A 15,064-nucleotide genomic window follows, 5' to 3' on the forward strand; every position below is an offset into this window, starting at 1 on the left:
TCTGTCTTCTGTTACACTGAAGAAGCTAACACTGTGTTGTACAGCCTGGAGTGTCAGCAAATATATAGTCGGAACTGAGTGAAAGCTCCTTGGTTTAACAATTATTCTTCACAATTGTTCTTAAACCTAGATGTGTATTTTTCTTCCCACATGATACAACTCAATGAAGTTTCCCAGGGGAGAAAGCAGTATTTTTGCCCTGAGTAAACCAATTCTGATTTATGAGTGATTTCATTCCTCTTGGCACCCTTTCAGGTAACATCTGTGAAGCCAAAGATTTTGTTTGTCCCCTTCTGTCTCCCCTAGAACATTGTCTATTCCAAAATACATAATATTGTTGAATGAATCCCAAATTAGTTGGTTTTTCCACAAATAGTTATTAGTCAGTAAGGGAAGTAAAGATATCTTTGTCCCTGATATTAAGGTGGTCTACTTAATTGTTCATAAATTGAGATTTGTTTCAGTCCATCATGAATATTGATTGGGCCAGGGATTTTTCAAGCATGACAAAGCAAAGAGGTGGTGTAATTCTGATCAATAAAGAGAAAAACTTGTTTATGAAGTGTAACTAATAAGAATGATGGGAAGTAGTAACTGGTAGAGTTTTAACTATGAAAGGGAAATACTGAGCATAGTAACATAAATGTTTGGGAATAATAATTTGTTAAAATTGAGAGTAAGGACACATATAATTACTTGGCTAAAAGAGCATATTACTATCAGCATTTTTAAATTTATTAAGGCTTTTATACCAGGAACTATGAAAAGTTATTTACATTTAAAATCTCCATAATTCTCATATGTGCCCTATAAGGAAGGCAGTTTCAACTTTATTTTTCAGAGAAGGGAACTGGGACATAAAGAGTTTAAATAACCTCACAAGGTCATAGGGACGGGCCAAGCTGCAATTGAATCTCACATTTATTCTTAAAGATACATTTGACTGGGGCTTTAATTTTTTTTTACTTTAAGTAATTCTGAATAACCCTGTTTCTTTTCTCAGATTTTCAAACAGAAGTAGTACCTAGGTAATAGTATCTTACTTATTGAGGGTTTTATGTATTAGACTATAAGTATTCAATATGACTTGGTGTATAAATTCAAGTAATTTACACCGTGCTGCCCAAAGTCATTTGCCTTTTCCGTGAGGGAGGGAGGGGTTGGGGAGACAGGGAAGGGCGCTTTCTGTAGGATGGAAAGGAGTGGAGATGGGGTAATCGTGAATTTTGAAGCTGTGCCCGTCACTGCCCTGAGGAGGCCTGACTAAATTGTATTACAAAATCTTGCAATCATATCTCAGTGGAGGCTTTTCTTGGTGGAGCATCAATAGCACTTGATAGAGTCAAGAAGAAAATAGGGCTTACACATGGAGACAGAAGGGGATGGGAATGGAAATTTGCCGGGGTGTCCAAACCAGCCCGCAGGCCACATGAGGCTCAGGACGGCTAAAGATGCAGCCCAACACAAAATCGTAAATTTACTCAAAACATTACGAGATTTTTTTGTGATAACATGTCACAGTGTATTTAATGTGTGGCCCAAGACGACTCCTTCCAGTGTGTCCTGGAGATGCCAAAGGTTAGACGCCCCTGGTGTAGGGATATAGGGGCAAACGGAGAGGGAGAGAAAAATGTAATGCCAGGAACTTTGAACCTGGAAAGTAGTCTGAAGAGAGGACTTAGAAGTTTCCAGGCAATTTGATCAAGGAAAGAACCCTTGCAATAACTGTCAGAATTCCCAACATTTGGGTTTGATTGAGTCACATCAATCCACTTCTTAGATTATCATGATATGTGGAATTTCCTTGCAGTTTTTACAAAAACACTTGATGGCCTGTTGCCCAGTAGGATTACCACCAGGCCATGTCATGAATCTTTGCAGTAGAAGTCAATGCCACCTCCACCCTAATCCCCACAAATACAAATCTCAGCAGTGCTCTTGGGATCATTGAAAGGCCAAAGAACATTATTGAGTGCCTGCGACAAACGAAAAGAAGACACTATGGAATCCTTAGTAATTTCATTTGCAGTTCATCTGAGGCCATCCCTTCCAGTCTCTGCCCAAACTAGGTTCTGCAGCAAACACGAAATTCTTGACCATTCTTAATGGTTTTCAAGTACGAAGTACATAGATTTCTTCACAGGTATTGGAGTGCATCAATGAACAGTAAAGAGGAATATAGGTTATTCATATATTGAGTGAAGTAGTTTGGGTATACCTTTTTATAAGAATGAAAAAGAAAAATTAAACCACAAAACCAAAAGGCAAAAGTCACTGGTGAAACACTGTACCTGGAGTGTTTTGGCTGTGAAATTGGTGCAGTAATAGAGACTATAACCAATGAATAAACAAAAATGTTTAATTTGCAAATAGAGCTGGGTTTTTTGTTTTGGTTTTTTTTTTTGTTTGTTTGTTTTTCAGAAAACTTTTAGCTTTTTAATTGAGGAAAAAGAAAACTCTGAAAGCATCTTAAACTGAAGTCAAAGAAGAATGTAATAAAAGTCTTAAAATTCAAAGGTGAGACTAGCTCTAAACAGGAAAATAAATTATTTTTAAAACTAATTTAAACATGGGCTAAGGAATGGAGGTACCAAGTTAAGATAGTGCCTCTGCTTTATGAAGCTATATCTACATTGGGTTCCCCAAAATTGCTAAAATTGAAAATAGCCTGTCACCTCTGATTTTTATCTCAGAAAATAACCACCCCCTTCCAAACAACATATGATCTAATTTTTGTCCAAATGTATCAAACCAAGCATCTGATTGGGGTTTTTTAAATGTTTTTTTCCTGGGCAATCCAGCACAATATAGACCTCTATAGACAGCATTAGCCAATGCCACAATGGAGTGGACGGTGTAAGTACAGGTTTTGCGGATGGCCCCCTCATGTCTGTACTCAATGAAGGCAGCCCCTGACTCAGAGGACACGAGGGTTAATCAACAGCAGCTGACAAAGCACCTGAACTATGAGCATTACTCTCTTTGAAATCTGTATTGAACCATCTACATTCCCACCAAAACCTTTTTTCAGTAAAGTTCAGGACAACATGGCCTAAATGCTAAAATATCTTCCCAGGTGAACTTCTAAGTGTAGGGCAGGGCTCAGGCATAAGCCTCTTCTGACATTAGAAACCAGTTATTTGCAACTCTCCTGTTCTCAGGGGAGGGCAAACTGAAAAAAAAATAAAATTCACTATTTCAAGACTATAAAAAAGTTTATTTTGGAAGAAGTAATTGGCAAAAAACCTATGACCATCATTTTTCCAACAATTTGGTCTCAGAGTAGCATATAATTCTTTCCAGACTGCATGGGACCAGCCGTGGATGGGATAGCAGGAGCTTGTCGGGCATTATGACTGAGGTCTAACACAGGCCCTTCTGATGGAAAGGGAGGCACAGGCCTTGGTCTCAAAATTGCAGGTTTTTTAGGGAGAATGTACTACATTGGTAGGCACTGCCCAGCCTGTTACCCAGGCTTCGTCTTCTAATAGTCATTTTCTGTGCTATTGTCAGGAATAGGCATCTGCTTCTTAGAGCTTCATGTCTCCAAACTAGTACATGAGAAGTGAAGGCTCACTCCTGGTGAGACATGTACTGCAAAATCCCAGTCATAAGAAGCCAGAGCTGTCCGTAGTTACTGAGATCTTTTTAAAAATCTTAGTCATTAAAGAAAACTTTAATGGCATTAAAATGTAAATATGCTTCTATTAAATAAAAGGTCATCTTTAACCTTTTTTCTGAAAAGGATACTTTCTAAACCACACTGTCCTCAACATGTGAACCTAATTATAGCCAATTGAGTATTGTTAGTTGTAGGCCATTCTATGGAAAGTTGTAATGCTCACTAGTATCAAAAAGAATCCAGTGAGAAAAACAGCAGTTAAAATGGCTCTGCAGTGTCTCCTCATTGATCTAATTCTCCTGGAGTATAGAAAATTCTGGAGAGGTCTATGAAGCTAAAGGTTTCACCCTTTTCAAGTGGCAGTTAAAGTGCCACCGTCATCCCAGAGCAGCTTGTCTCAGCTCACCGTTTCCCAAAATTAGGGTAAAGGACTGGCCTAAAGGAGACATGATCAATGTTAACGTGAAAACCAGAGTGGCCTCCTGTTTCTTCACTGTAAGGAAACACCAGCCTGTCGATATAAAGGACATAAATGGAGTATGAAGAGGAGGAGAAGATACCACCATTTTCATGGCCTTTTTAGGAGCTTCTGTGCTGAAGGCCCTAGAGCTGGAGCTCATCTGCACCTTCCTGGTGTGTCTTCTCAAAGAGAGAAATAAAAGGAGCAGTGAAATCAGCGACAGAAGAAAAGGAATTAAGTAGATAAAATAGAAACAATCAAGCTCTTAACATATAGAATTTTAATTACATCTGAACAGAATGTTGAGTTTTTTTCATGTCTTGTAGAGATATTAATCCAGAAACAATGGAGTAAATACATTGATTCATGATTGAAAAACAGAGAAAACAAAGAGGCCAGTGGAAGTCTGAGTAGCACTTTGCTAATTCTCCACCTCAGCCAGGCAAAGCAGGGGTGGGAGAAATTGGCTATTCTAAAGAAGTAGTTTGCCACCAGCTTAGAGAGGTGGCAAACCAGGCAGCCAGGTGATGGGATAGTGTCCAAAAAATGACAATACAGTTTGCTAGTTTTTCAATGGTGTATACATGTGGCCACAACACCATTATGAGTGAATCAGATACTGTTATCCAAACAGCAGTGATTCTGGAGAGAGCCAGGCTGGTGAGGATGCACTCAGCCAATGAAAGTTTTTGACCCTTCACCCAGTCAATGCAGTTAACTAGTACAATGAACCCATTTCCCAAAATTCCAGTTATTAATTCTACTACAGCTATCAGAAGAATATTTTCAGTTCCAGGTGGCATTTCTGTAAAAAGAATCCAGAAAGCTGATACCAGTGCTGTATCTGGACCACCCCTTGTGGTTCTTATGATTGCAAGACCCACCTCAGCAACAGCCATCAGTGAATTTAAAGAGCAAGATTTATTACAAGTCCTGCAGTGTATACAGCCACACAAGGAAGTCACAGGTAGAGAAAGAGAGATAATGCAGACTTGGGGTGCTGCCTTCATTGGAATTGAGGGTGGGGTAGCAAGGATTTCTCAGGTTCACTCTTTATTGGTGAATTCAGAAAACTAAAAATGGAACTGCCTTTTGACCTGGCAGTTCCACTGCTGAGATTATATCCTAAGAACCCTGATACACCAATCCAAAAGAACCTATGCACCCCAATGTTCATAGCAGCACAATTTACAATAGACAAGTGCTGGAAGCAACCTAGGTGCCCATCAGTAAATGAATGAATTAAAAAACTATGGTACATTTACATGATGGAATGCCATGCAGCAGAAAGAAAGAAGGAGCTCCTACCCTTTGCGACAGCATGGATGGGACTGGAGAGCATTATGCTAAGTGAAATAAGCCAGGTAGTAAAAGACAAATACTACATGATTTCACCCTTAAGTGGAACCTAATCAACAAAACAAACAAACAAGCAAAATATAACCAGAGACATTGAAATAAAGAACAAACTGACAGTAACCAGAGGAGAGGTGGAAGGAGATAATGGAGGGAGAAGTGTGAAGGGTTTCAGGAACAACCATAAAGGACACATGGACAAAACCAATGGGTGATGAAAGCAGGGAAGGGAGGTTGGGAATGGCTGGGGTGGTGGGGAGAGGTGGGGGGGGGAAGGCAGACAACTGTACTTGAACAACAATAAAATAATAAAATAAAATAATGAAATAATAAAATAAAATTTAAAAACATACAAGTGGGAATTAGGACCCAGGAAGAGAAAAGTGGAGTCACTCAAGTGGTCAGTTACCTAGGTGACCCAAGACTCTCTATGGGGAACTTTGTGGGTTAGAGCGACCTGACTTCCTATCTCGGTGTTTTACTCACAGCTCTGTCATACAGCTGGCAATGTGTTTGTTCAAGATGGATGGATGTCTTTGAAAGCGATGCTTCAGCAATAAAAAACTTAATATCAGGCACTTACCCTACATAATAACCTTGGCAACCATAGAAGCTCCATGAAGGAAGAGTCAGTTTTATTCTCAATAACTGATCTATTTCCAATTCCTAAAACAGGGAGGGCTTGGCAAATAGTAGGCCCTCTATAAATATTTGCTAAAGGAATGAGTGCTAACTTAGTTGGCAATCCTATCAGAAAGATAAAAAAAGAAGATAAGTAAGACTTGACTAGTGAAACAAGTATAAAAGCAAGAAAAGAAAGTAACTCCTTAAAACTAGAGGAAATTGAACATGTGTATGAACTCATGAAAGATTGCTGTACTAATACTGATATAACCAACACCGCTCTCTGGTCTTTTTTGCCCCTAACAAGAAGTGATATAGAATCATAAGTACTTGCAGGTCTAGCAAGATGTGGGATACTTTTCATTATGAAAGAGAACTACTTCCAGCCCAGGGAGTGAGTTAGAGGTGAGTAGGAAACTCTAGATATCAAGGCAGTGGAGTAAGAAGACCCCAGAGATCTCTGATGTTTTTAGATACGATCTAACATGGTGGAGAAGGCTACCAGAGACGAGGACTCCACTGGTAGGCATGGTCTAGCAGCCGATAAAAGCCAGATAACAAGTCAACCAGGAAATGCTTAGTCACTAAAGAATACTTGAGTCATAGTTACACTGAAGAAGAAACTCAACCTCAAAGATGTAATGACAAGTATAAAACTCACAAGCACCATATGCTATGAGTGGGATTCAAAGCCCAAGCTAATAATCACGTTTCTAAAAACTTGTAATAACTACATATCTGTCTCAGGTTCTGGATTGGACTGCCCTACATGCTTTGGGTTTTTTTTAATTACATTTTTAATTTAATTTTTTTATTGTTATTCAACCACAGTTGTCCCCATTTTCTTCCCACCACTCTCCCCTGTGACAACTACCCCCTCCTAGAATCCTCACTCCTACCCTATCCCCATTTTCTTTGTCTATGGACTCTTTATACATGTTCCTTGACATCCCTTCCCCTTCTTTCCCTTGTTATTCCTCCCCACCTGTACCAGTTACTGTCAGTTTATTTCAATGTCTCTGGTATTATTTTGATTGCTTGTTGTTTTGTTGATTAACTTCCACTTATAGGTGAAGTTGTGTAGTATTTCTCTTATACTTCCTGGCTTATTTCACTTAGCATAATGCTCTCCAGATCTACTGTGCTGCTGTAAAGGGTCAGAGCTCCTCCTTTCCTTCTGCTGTGTAGTATTCCATTGTGTAAATGAAACATAGTTTTTCAATTCACTCATTTATTTATGGCACTTGGCTATTATAAATTGCACTGCTAGGGACATTGGGGCACATAGGTTCTTTGAATTGGTGTTTCAGGATTTTTAGGGTATAATTCCAGCAGTGGAATTTCCAAGTCAAAATGCAGTTCCATTTTATTTTTTTGAGGAAATTCCACACTGTTTTCCACAGTGGCTGCACCATTCTACGTTCCCACTAACAGTATACTAGGGCAAAAACTAAAACTTTTCTCACTGAGATCAGAAACAAGACAAGGATGTTTACTTTCACCATTTCTATTCAACATAGTATTGGAAGTCCTAGACACAGTGATCAGACAAGAAAAAGAAATAAAAGGCATCCAAATTGGAAAGGGGGAAGTAAAATTGTCATTGGTTTCAGGTGACGTGATAGTGTGCATAGAAAACTCTATAGACTTCACCAAAAACTACTCAACCTAATACGTGAATTTGGCAAAACAGCCAAATTCACTTATTAGGATACAAATCAATATTCAAAACTGAAAAGCATTTTTGTGCACCAACAACATAATATCAGAAACAAATCAGGAAAATATATTTTATTTATTATGCTATTACAGTTGTCCTGAATTTTCCCCTTTTGTCCCTCTCTACCCCCTCTCCCCTAGGCAGTGCCCCCACCATTGTTCATGTCCATTGGTCACACATATAAGTCCTTTGGCTATTACATTTTCTCTATTGCACTTTACATCCAATGGCTATTCTGTAACTACCTATTTCTACTTCTTAATCCTCTCACCTCTTCACCCATTCCCCAACACCCACCTCCCATTTGGCATCCATCAAAACATTCTCATTATCCATGATTCTGTCTCTCTTCTGGTTTGCTCAGTTTGTTTTTTAGATTCAGTTGTTGAAAGATACATATTTTTGCTATTTTATTGTTCATAGTTTTGATCTACTTTTTCTTAAATAAGTTCCTTTAACATTTCATATAATAATGATTTGGGCCCTGGTTGGTATGGCTCAGTGGATTGAGTGCTGGCCTGTAAATCAAAAGGTCACTGTTTTGATCCCAGTCTAGGGTATATGCCTGGGCTGTGTGCCAGGTCCCCAGTAGGGGGCACATGAGAGGCAACCACACATTGATGCTTCTCTCTCTCTTTCCCCCTCTCCTCCCCATTCTAAAATAAATAAATAAAACATTTGTAAAAAATAATGGCTTGTGATGATGAACTCCTTTAGTTTTCTCTTGACTGGGAAACTCTTTGTCTGCCCTTTGATTCTGAATGATAGCTTTGTTGGGTAGAGTAATGTTGTCCCTGCTTTTCACAACTTTGAGTATTTCTTGCCAATCCCTTCTAGCCTACAGAGTTTCTTTTGAGAAATCAGTCTACACTCTTATGAGAACTCCCCTATAGGTAACTAACTTCTTTCCTCTTGCTGCTTTTAAGATTCTCTCTTTATCTTTAACCTTCAGCATTTTAAGTATGATGTGCCTGGAGTGGGCCTCTTTGCATTCATCTTGCTTGGGACACTCTGTGCTTCCTGGACTTGCATGTCTATATTTTTCAGCAAATTAAGGAAGCTTTCCTTCATTATTTTTTCAAGTAGATTTCCAATTTCTTGCTCTTTCTCTTCTCCTTCTGTCACCCCTATGATGCAAATGTTGAAGGGTCTGGCATCAAAGAGAGCAAAAGCCTTTGTCCCTTTACTGAATCTTCCCCTCCACAGAGATGGAAAGCTGATACCATTCTGAGATTCTGTCAATCTGGCTAACACTGTTTGAACTGCTTGGAGATCCCCAGAGACTCTGCCTCACCCAACTTATGGGCCCACCCAAGCTGTTTTTTTATATGAATGGTGGGTCTTGGCTCATGCTTCATAACTTCCTAAATCCTCTCAAACAAGCAACAGTTGGCTTCAGTGAGCCTCAGGCCTGGCACTAGCAGCAGCCTGCCTAGATTTATAGCTTGGCTTTGCCTGGGAAAATCCAGCCCAGCCCAAGTAGCAACTATCTCAGGTTGTGGCCTTAGGCAAAACACATGTGAGAGCTGACCTTGGCCTGCACCACCCGGAAAACCTCAGGGCCAGCACATCCAGCAGACAGCTATAGACCCTGCCACCACCCTAGGGCACCACCACCCTGCCCCTACACAGCTGAACTTCCACAGAGGTCAGAGGTTTGTGGTCAATGGTCACAGCCAGTCCTTGCATCTGACTGGCCTGGATAAATCCCTCCTACTGATCTGGCCAATAGCAACCAAGGCTCAACTACAAGAGGAGGATATATTCATCCCACACCAAGAGTACACAGTTTGGGTAATAGGGGAGGCTGTGCCACTGGACCATGTAGGACACCTACTACGTCAGGCCATGCTAGAAAGATATGAAGTCAAAGAAGCTCTGCCTAATACACAGAAACAACACAGTGAGGCTGCCAACACAAGGAGACAAAGAAACAGGGCCCAAATGAAAGAACAAATCAAAACTCTAGAAAAAGAGCTAAACGAAATGGAGATAAGCAAAGTATCAGATGCAAAGTTCAAAATATCTGTTACAGAGATGCTCAAGGAGTTTTGTGAGCACCTCAACAGCATAAAAGGGCCCAGTAAGAAATAAAGAATACACTAGTTGAAATAAAGAACAATTTGCAGAGAAACACAACAGTAGAGTGGATGAAGCCAAGAACCAGATTGGTGATTTGGAACACAGGAAAGCAAAAAACAACCAATCAGAATGAGAAGAAGAAAACAAGAATGCAAAAAAATGAGGATCATATAAGCAGCCTCTGGGACAACTCCAACTGGTCCAACATTTACATACTTCATTCTTAAAATGGTTATATTACATATTTATCATGAAAAAGCATCATTGTATATATAAGGTAGATTATTATAAAACAGTTGGCAGATAACAACTAATTACATTTATGCTATACACACAGCCCAAAATAATTAGTCTAAACTTATAATCATAATTAAGGAAATTTGTGAACTTTGAATTTATAATAATCAGTAGGAAGAATCATTTCTTTCAAGGATAGTGAGAAAATACATTCAGAAGTCTACTTTGCCTTACTTTTTTAAAAATCCTGACTTCTGGAGTGAAATTGAGTATATACTTGTATAGTGATGAACTACTTTATGTAAATGTAAATAAGGTGATTCAGCTGAAGATCTTATGAGCTCCTCCCATTAATACTAGCTTTTTAGGCTTGAAGTCTTCCTGTTCCCTCCCTGTGTCTGTGACGTCTCCTGTGAAATAACATACAGGAGCTTTCTCTTTGACGCTTTCCATCATCCTTTCCCTCCCCGAGCCCACCTTTATAGATTTTCCCAGTTGTCCCAGAAAGGCACGCAAACAGATGTTTCTCAGATTCATTTCAGATTAATCCGACAGAACCAACATTTCAGATTAATTCGTTCTTGTGAAGATTGGTCCTAAGGTCTTGAATAGTATAGACTATGCTAGAAAACATATCCAGTGTCCCCAGCGATGGAACTGAAAATGACTGTGTGATGATGCAAGTAGCCCTTAGAGGGTGTTCCTGGCTTAGAGGAAATAGGGTCTAATCAAGATTCAACAAGAAGCTACCTACCCGATGGAGAACAGATAAACCACCTGAGACATTGAGGAAAATGGTGTCTCTTTCCCCGCTATCAGTGTAGGTATGGGTTTCTATGTGATGTATACATCCATTAGGGCTCAGGACGATGTGCCTTGCTGTGCTTGATTCATGTCTCATCTGATGTAATCAGCACTAAGGATCAGAGATACAATGATTTCATCAGTAGAAATGAGGTATTTGTTCTCTCCTATAAACCACCTGGGTAGATAAATTGAAATAAACAATGATTACACACAGATTTGTAAAATGAACATTTATTTGGTGAATGAGAGAGGGTAGTTAACAAGGAATCAGTGATTCCTTTTTCTCCAACACTTTGCTCGCAGGGTAGGACATGGGTGGGTCATGCCAGTGGTTCTTTTCCAGGGTGTATGGGACTGGCCACACATGTGTTGGGAGTGGCTCTTCTTGGACTATGGCTTGGCTGCCATTGAGTCCCCCACAAAAGCTCGTGTTATGGAGAAAGTGGAGGTGCAGACCTTGATCTCACCTGCTATTCAAATATGCAGATTACAGTACATCAGTTGCAAAAGCTCCAGTCTATGGCTTGGTCTTCTTTTCCTAGTCCGTTGCTGTACTTCTTTGTCAAAAATAGGTCCCTGCTCTTTACACTCCCATATCCCCAAGTTTGCCACATAGGTATGGACTTACTCCTAGTTGCACATTTACTCTTTTATGCCTAAGACCCACTTATTAGAAACAAGAGTTGTACATAAGTTGGCTCAATTGCTTTAGCTCACTTACTAAAGAAAAGTTCAGTGGCACTAAAAACTAAATAATGTTTTTGGTTATAATCATAAAGAGTACAAGATTATCTTCAAGTTATTTACATGAAAGAATATCCAACAAAATCAATATCTGAATCTGAATTCATTCAACTCGTTTTGCATATCACCTGGTACCAAGGCAAGATAATTACAGTGATAATCTTTGTTAAATGCTAAATTGCTGTCCAAAATAACACATGTACATTTTATTTTGTAAAATGTGAATTACTTAGTAAAATAGAAACCATATTTCTTGTCATTAAAACCATTATCAATATCATTATTGTTATTGATACCCAGGATTACCATATAGCCTAGACACACTTGCTGTTTAGTTTATTGCATGTGGTGAAGGAAAACAGGGAGAGAGTTAATTCTACCATCATTCCCAGCTCCAAGGAGCAGCCCCAGAGCACTGCTCTTGCTTGGCTCCATTAGTATTAACTTACAACCCATGTGTTTATCACCATCGAATTGCAGGGGTTTTTTGTTTACTCTCACACAATTTAAAAAGCACATCAAAGGTAAGCCATAAAAAAGAATTCTTCATTTTTAAAGACTTGTGTTGTCTATACATGTATAGCACCTGTACAGTATTATAATCTATACCTTTAAATTTGAATTTTGATAGCACACTTTCCCACCCTTAATCTTTTTTACAGTGTGTAGCTACCTTATATGAATGTACATTATTAGTAAATCAGCACTGTATGTACTTAGGCATCTCCAAAATTTACAGTGTAGTGTTTTGTTATAAATATTGCTTTCAATGCCTTCTCTATGGACCTATTTCTAATTGGTTCACAAAAACTCTAGTGATCAGATTACAACAAAATATATGTACACACATACAAACATAATCATTCTGAAAATATAATTATGATCTCTTTATAGTAACAATATGGATGTGATTTTGAATTAAGGAATAATTCTATATATTTTAAGCCTATTATATAACATGATAGAAATATTCATTTTTGTCACTCTAAAAATGTATATTACATATCCTGGAACTTAGCAAAATTGATTAATGCTTAGATACATCAAAAATATTTATGATTGGGAATTTCAAATTAAAATTGACATTATAAGCATGTGTTTACAGTTTCTACTTAAAAGATTTTTTTGCACTACAAATATTATTTTTATTCTTTTTTTAAAATATATTTTATTAATTATGCCATTACGGTTGTTCTATTTCCCCCCTTCATTCCCCTCCACCCTGCACACCCTCTCCCCCACCATTCCCCCCCCCTTTAGTTTATGACCACGTGTCTCAAGTTCTTTAGATTCTATATTTCCCCTACTATTCTTATCCTCCCCCTATCTATTTTCTATCTACTGTCTATGCTACTTATTTTCTGTACCTTCTCCCCCCTTCTCCTTCTCCCACTCCCCTGTTGCTAACCCTCCATGTGATTTTCATTTCTATGGTTCTGCTCCCGATCTAGCTGTCCTCTTAGTTCCCTTTTGTTTTAGGTGTGGTTCTTAATAACTGTGAGTTTGCTGTCCTTTCACTGTTCATCTTTTTTCTCTTCTTTTTCTTAGGTAAGTCCCTTTAACATTTCATATAATAAGGACTTGGTGATGATGAACTTCTTGAATTTGATCTTATCTGAGAAGCACTTTATCTGTCCTTCCATTCTAAATGAAAGCTTTGCTAGATAGAGCAATCTTGGATGTAGGTCCTTGCCTTTCATGACTTGGAATACTTCTTTCCAGCCCCTTCTTGCCTACAAGGTCTCTTTTGAGAAGTCCACTGACAGTCTGATGGGAACTCCTTTGTAGGTGACTGTCCCCTTATCTCTTGCTGCTTCTAGGATTCTCTCCTTCATTTTAATCTTGGCTAATATAATTATGATGTGCCTAGGTGTGTTCCTTCTTGGGTCCAACTTCTTTGGGACTCTCTGAGCTTCCCAGATTTCCTGGAAGTCTATTTCCTTTGCCAGAACAGGGAAGTTCTCTTTTATTATTTGTTCAAATAAGGTTTCTACTCGTGACTGTTCCTCTTCCCCTTCTGGTACCCCTATAATTCGCATGTTGGAACATTTAAAGATGTCCTGAAGGTTCCTAAACCTCTCCTCATTTTTTTTAATTCTTGTTTCTCCATTCTTTTCTGTTGGTCATTTTTTTCTTCCTTCTGGTCCATTCCCTTGATTTGAGTCCCAGTTTCCTTTCCATCCCTATTGGTTTCCTGTGCATTCCCCTTCATTTCAATTAGTTTAGCCTTTATATGTTCCTCTAATTTGTGACTAAAATCAACCAGTTCTGTGAGCATCCTGATCACCAGTGTTTTGAACTGTGCATCTGAAAGACTGGCTATTTCTTCATTGCTTAGAGTTATGGGCTCTGGGGCTCTGAATTGTTCTTGAGCCATGTTTTGATCTGTTTATGCCTGTTATGTATGAGGAGCGGAGCCTTAGTTGTTAACAGGGCGGGGCCACCCAGGTTGCTAGTTTGTGACGCTGTATGTGGGGGTGGGGTCAGAGAGGGACAGTGGTGGTCCCTTCTGCCGCTTCCTGCCGCTGGGGCCTGCGCGGTCTGTCTCACTGCTCGCTCCTTCGCCAGTTTATCTGCACGCTAATGTGTGACCGCAGTCAGCCCTCAGTGGGTCCACCGCCTTGCGCCCTCAGTGGGTCTGCCCGCTTCTCCACACCTGGGATCCGTCCACAGCTGCTGGAGCACCTGGGTCCTGCACCCGGGTTGGTCTGGTGGATCTTTCCTGCCTGACCCCGCTCTGCTGCTGGTTCTGCCCCTCTTACAGGTTTGGCTGAAGGATTCATTGTTATCAGACTTCCGTGTAGTTCAATTTTCTGTGGTTTGTCTGTGTTTTTGTTGCTAAAATTTTGTTGTTTTTAAACTTGGTTGTACAAGAAGGTACAGTGCTTCCACCTATGCCTCCATCTTGGTGGAAGTCTTATTTTTATTCTTAAACATCTCATTTACTTGTTTTTAATAATACCTGTAATACATGAATGCAATGCTTGATACAAGGTCATGTTTTTCCATCTGTGACACTCATTGCCCAATTGATTTTTATCAACATTTTGTAGGTCTTCTACCTATTCAAATTTGTAATTCACCTTGATTTCTAAAGAAGTGTATGCCTCATTCCTCACATGAGTTGCATTTACATAGATCTCTTACATATAAAATTAAATAGTTAGATTCACTTTAAAAAATATTTGAGATTTTAAATTACTGGAAACTATGTTTTAAACAAAAATTAGTACTTTCAAAATTATATTGGCTGGCCATTTGTGAATTATCATCAAAAGCCACCTATGCTAATGGAAAATTCTATTATGCTTAACAATTCTTAACCCAGTAGGGAAGAAAAAACTGTCAAGTGAAAATTGATCCCCAAAGTCTCCTCATTACATTATTATCTTTGAAAAAGACTCTGGAAACC

General features: G+C 39.1%; 1 pseudogene; it reads right to left on the reverse strand.

Annotated features, from left to right (window-relative positions):
- Positions 1-3,948: 3,948 nt before the first annotated feature.
- Positions 3,949-4,885, reverse strand: LOC119063454 (taste receptor type 2 member 42-like; annotated as a pseudogene).
- Positions 4,886-15,064: the final 10,179 nt, after the last annotated feature.

The sequence above is a fragment of the Artibeus jamaicensis genome, unplaced genomic scaffold, assembly GCF_021234435.1.
Source record: "Artibeus jamaicensis isolate MK-2021 breed Jamaican fruit bat unplaced genomic scaffold, CSHL_Jam_final contig_233, whole genome shotgun sequence".
Classification (NCBI taxonomy): domain Eukaryota; kingdom Metazoa; phylum Chordata; class Mammalia; order Chiroptera; family Phyllostomidae; genus Artibeus; species Artibeus jamaicensis.